Source organism: Thermobia domestica, chromosome 4 (genome assembly GCF_964235325.1).
Source record: "Thermobia domestica chromosome 4, izTheDome1.hap1.1, whole genome shotgun sequence".
Lineage (NCBI taxonomy): Eukaryota > Metazoa > Arthropoda > Insecta > Zygentoma > Lepismatidae > Thermobia > Thermobia domestica.
This window is the reverse complement of record NC_137457.1, coordinates 158,218,254-158,224,253: the sequence shown is the minus strand read 5'-3', so window position 1 is coordinate 158,224,253 and position 6,000 is coordinate 158,218,254.

Here is a 6,000-nt window from a genome sequence, read left to right as displayed (position 1 = left end):
AAATGAACTTCCCAACGAACACATCCATGTTTGATGCGATTCCAATGCTGCACAGCATTGACTTCTCCATCTTGAGTAATGTCGAAAACAAAGATAGTGTATCCTTGAGGAAAGACAAGGTGAGGAATATTGTTGCCATGATTGGAAAAGTGAATACCTGATCCACAGACTAAGGTATATGAGGAAACATAGAGGTTGTTTTCGAAATTTGGATGAAATGGTTTTGAAGATACGTGTTTTCCATCAATATATATAGAGGAAATTGATGTCAAAATTTGAAATGAAATGGGGTTAAAGTTGTTGTAATATATAGGCATCATTTTGTGTAAACGCAACAATCACTCGAGTTGGTAATACTCCCATAAATAAATTATTAATCGTTTTTACGCGGCAGTGAACCCCCTGGTTCCATAGGCCATAGAGTTAGTTAGTTAGTTAGTTAGTTAGTTTTTGATTGAAGACCCTTAGGAATGACGAATGACTTCATTAGCACCCTTGTGAGAGGACATTTGGCTGTTGTTGATTATAGAAGCTTTTTATGTGCTAGTTTTATTGTAGGACTAAAATATCTCTTTTTAATATGTAAATCAGCGTCTAAAATTTCACTCTAGCCTAAACAGACGAATTACTAGTGATGAGACAAAAGTTTGGCTTTGCAGGAATTAACTTCAGACGTAATTCTACTCCTCGGATTAAAAATTTATCTTGATTACAAATGTCACAATGATGATGTCCAAGCATGACCAATTTTGCACTTTTTGTTAATTCATAACGTTGTTGAAATAATCAATTACCACTAGATGTTGAATCCATATGTCCAGCTGTATCTTGAAACCAGAATTCACATTGAAGATGAGTATTTTTAGCAGACATCATAATTGAACAGTTTTTCGATATATGATCGATATGGATGATAATGAAATGGAAATGAAATCAGATTGTTATTTAAATACACTTCCACTTCACTGAATATATAATATAAAAAGTCATTAATAGGAGCCACAGTTTTATCACCTTCAACAAATGCTGATCCATCAGGTTTATCGATTTGAGCTTCGATGTAAAGAAGAGTATGTATTAGATCTATGTATTCATCACTTCTTGTTCTTGGGATGACAAATTCTATAGGATCATTATCAGCTAGTGAACTGATTGGTTTGGATGTAACAACATGATTATCCAATATACTGGTTTGCGTTAGTTTGGTAGAAAAAATATCTAGATCACTTTTTACAGAGTCGCAGGATTGGTGCTTTAAGAAAACCAGGATGGTGATGATTTAATCAAATTTATCGTGTGATACTTTCCTTTTCTTCTTATACGACTGATTTTTCTTTGTTTTCTGTGTACGTTTCCTCTTGCCCTTCCTCTTGCGCTTGATGAATTGTAATGATGAAGGGTTAAAGATGGAATGATGTGTAATTCTTCTTTCCTTCGTTGATATCCAGATCCTAGCATAGATTTTAGTTTATTTTTTGCTTTGTTTTGCAAGACGGATTCCGCTTTACCCATTCGTTGATCAAAGGATTCGTTAATAGGTTGCTTATCCATGATGACGTCAGTAATAACGTTTGCTATAGATTTTAGTAATTCCTTTTCTACTGTTTTAGCTCCTTGTTTTACTAACGGCATGACAGAACGAAATAATGCTTCAAGGTAACTTCCAATACCATGTCCAACTTCATAAGAGGGTAAAACAAAAACGTTTCCATTTCCAGAAAGAGCTTTTCTTTATAATATTGTAAATATGGATTATTAATATTTGTTAATGTTGGCTCACTGGTCGAAAATGTAGTTTAACGCATACAGTTCCGAAAGTGAATGCCAGTGCGGAGCCTGTAATATCTCATATCTATTTTATATGTTCAAATTGAATCTTCTCTATAGGGACATAATGTGGAGGATTAAAAATTTCTATAACACTATTTCCAAATGTATGATTCACAGCACTCATATTTAGGATACGTAGTATTGGTGGTACTGTATCTCCAACAAATACAGATTGAATTATATCACAATACACATACATTGTAGATGGATGTCCTAAACGTAAATTTGGAATGCTTTGGTCTTGTTGCATATTCTTTAAATCAACATTTGGATTAAATCCCAACATCGCACTAAAACTTGGTATTAATACCACGTCTACGTTTATGTCTTTATGAAGACGCCGTATAAAAGAGGTATTACTCTCACGAGTATTGGAAATATGTAAATTTATTAATTTGTTGTACGTATTAATTATCGTTACCAATTCTGAAATTTCCATTCATCACTTTTTGAGGGTTTGTAAAAAATGTTATTATTTTCTTCATTAATATTTAATATTGAATGAGGATAATGAATTTCAGCAATAGGAACTTCCCACTTTTCACTGAATTCCATTCTTTGATGAAGTTTAGTGGTGTATGATGTGAAGGTGTTGTCAGGAAAACATTTCATAGAACTATTGCTGGGAAGCGTAACGTAAAAATCTTCATCAGGTTCCATAGTACATCTCGATCTTCTTTACGGCTGATGCAGGTATCCAAGAATCGAAAGAAGGATATCCTTTCCAATGAACAAGATATGCTTTTCAGCTGCGTTTTCTTCTTGTACGTATGATTTTATCAATGTAAAACGTTTTAATAACGTCACAGATTGTAATTCCTCTCTATAAAATAATCCATCCAGTGGTTCCTTATTTAAATCTTCAACTTCAAAAACAGGTGGATCTCTTGGTATTATCTTTTTCACTTTAAATATTTCCCAAGTCCAGTTTTCCATATAACCTTTATCAAATGTACGTTTAGTTTTACTAGTTCGTACTGTATCACCAATCTTAAGATGTTTCAAAAAATTTGGATTCTTCTCTTCTTTATTTTATTATCATACTGGATATGCCATACTATATAATAGGTTATTTTATGAAACATTTGCAGGTGACACCTTTATGATTGAATGTTAACCTTCATTGTATGATTTCACAAGAAGAGGTAATACATTTAAATAATTTAAGTTTGATACTTTGCAAAATACTTCCACTTTTTTGTTATAGAGTTATGTTAAAACATTCTACAATACTAGCTTTTATATCAGGATTTTTACTTGTAATGTGTTTTATTTTGTTATCCTCTAAGTACTTCTGTATTGTTTTATTAGTAAACCCATTTCCTTTATCTGTTAGAAATGTAATCGGTTTTTCTCTCTTTGAACACAATTTTCAATGCTTTAAATACATCATTTGTACTTTTAGATTTTAATGGCACAGCCCAGGCATATCGATTGAATACATCTATAACTGCAAGAATAAAATGTAATCCATCATTAAATTCATGAAGCGATTGAGGATCATTAATATCACTTTCCCACTCATGATCAATGTTATTCACTACATAGAAATCTCTTTTTAAACGACGACGTAAAGGTTTGTGTAACATAAATGTTGTTTGTTGCAGTAATCATTTTCTTATACAATGTATAGGAGTTTTCTTCTTTGTAGCTATCCACAATTTTTAACAGTTGAAAACGATGCAGGATGTGAAAGGTTGTAGTAAATCTTGCTTAACTGTTTGTTTATGGTTTCCATCTTGACCATAATGTGCGTTTACAAGCATGTTTCCTTTTCCATATATTAGATACTAATTTTTCATTTTCGTGTTCTTCTTCTTCTTCGTCTTTTGGAAAAGATTTAAGAGGTATTTTTCCTTTGACAATGATGCTGCCGGTGATGCTTTAGTTATGCGTAAAATATTTGAGAAACGTTTTGGATTTCCAATAAGTTCTTGTGGTGTGTTATTAGAAGATAGATAGTTACAAAATTTCCCCCTTTCCAGATGGATTTGTGTGTTTCCGGGGTCGAGACGCATCAAAAATTAAATCTACAATGTGAGATCCTTCTAGTTTATCACCTCTGATGTGTACAGTTCTTTTATTATACCACGTGATATTATCATAATGTTTGATTCTATGTAGTAGTAATTCAGCTCTTTTACGAAACATTTTGGGTATAGATAACCATATTTCTTCTTCTATTTCAGGCTTCTCTAATTTAGATGTCTTAATCGAAATTGTCACAGGTTTTCCTTGTTTTCGTACTAATATTTTTGAAGAATATTATTATATTGATCCCACTATTCTTCATCTCTAAGCGACGATAAATGTAAAATATGTTGCATTTATTGGTCGAAATTTGATTCACGTTTCTCCACAGCTAATGATGATGAAGCTGGTGTTTGTATGCGATTAAGAACTTCAGCTGGAACTAAAATCATCTTCTTTGCGTGTTCCATTGCACTAATGTAATACTAAACTTTATAATGCACCAGTTAAAAGAGGAGCTAATAATGCCGGTCGGAATCCTCCCTGCTGCTGCACTAATAAATGCTTCTTCCTTTCGATGGAGTTTTCTTTCCTCACAAGATATCGAAGCGTCCTCTTGTATCGCTTTAATCTTGCTTTCTGTGTCTCTCTTAGAGGTACATTCCCTTTTAATACATCATAACAACATTCCCAAATACTTCGAATCACTGATGATTCTGCATTGGTCACTATAGCTTTACGTAATTTAAGATTTGCTTTGCTCAGCGTACGAAAACATCTGCGTATTTTACTCTTGAAGACATATTGCCATAATGAGTAAACACAGTTTAAAACTAACATTATAAACAAATTATCTTCTATTTCGTCAGAACATAATGATAAATATCATCAGGAAAGATATTTGTTTGAAAACTAAGTTCATCTGGCGTATCCTGTTTTAAATCAATAAACAAATGTCCATATGGTAATTGTTTGGTCGTTGAAACTTTCTTGAAGAAATTTTGCATTCTCAGGAGTTAGGTGATAACTCAAATGTTTATTTTTTTTAAATTTTTCTCTTGGATTTTTAAATAATACGAGATACGAACAATTCAAGCTCATACGCCTGCGGCAATTTTTTTCTTATTGGTAATTTTGACTTCAGTGGAACGAAATTCTTCTTCTTCTTCCGCCTCCTCTTCATTGTCTACTATCATTTTCTTCATTACATCAAAATTTATGTGTCTTGAAGATTCAAAGTTTAATGAAAAGCCCCGTATCTTGCATTCTTTTAACACCTTTTTCGTACGGGGAGAAAAAATACGTAACCCATAGTTTTTGGGTACAGCCGAGACGTATTCTCAAATATAGGCCTCTTTATCATACTCGAGTACTTCATTTGTTAAATCACCTTAAAGGTCACCAGTTGGAATTGCACGTTAACAAGGTTTTGTGTATAAATGACTGAATCAGTATCAAAATTCAATACTCTTTATTGCAGGTGATCTAAATATTTGTTCAATACTAATCTTGCTTGTGCTGTTGTGTACGCGGCTATGAGAACGTTTACTGTTGTTAGTGAAACTGGAACTTCATATGTGTCTTGTCAATATGCATATATCATCATATACTTGAAATATTTGATGAACGTCTATATCATGAGATGTTAATTTCTCATATAATTCCTTGGGGTCATTTATAATGCTTTTTTGGAGGAATGTTCTCACGTTGCCCAAATTTTCTTCAAATTGAATTTAGCATTAATTTAGCTAAACTCCTAAGTGCTGAATTATGTTGAATTTTAATTTCATCTAGACGTATTCCTTCCTTTTCATAAAATTGCTGAATGTACTTCCGCTTTAGCTAATCTGCTTCACACCATGTTGGCCATCCACTTGCTTTTGTTTTTGCTTTCAGGAAGGTGTGAATGTACTCTGCAAATAAGCCGCCACTTTTTGTTTGTTCATCATATTGAACAACATCTTATGCCCAAATTTCATGAATATCGATTATTTTGTATCCTTTTTCTAATGCTTTTCTTACTTCATCTGCTACCGATGTATCATGTAGAACTCGGTCTTCACCGCTGTGATTACAAGCTGACTGGTTTAATTCATCGCAATATGAACGATAAAGTGGAAACATCAATCTATTATTTGATTTGTAAGGGAGTACTGCGCGTCAGAGATTTTTTGGAGGTAGAATACTTAGTTTAACTAA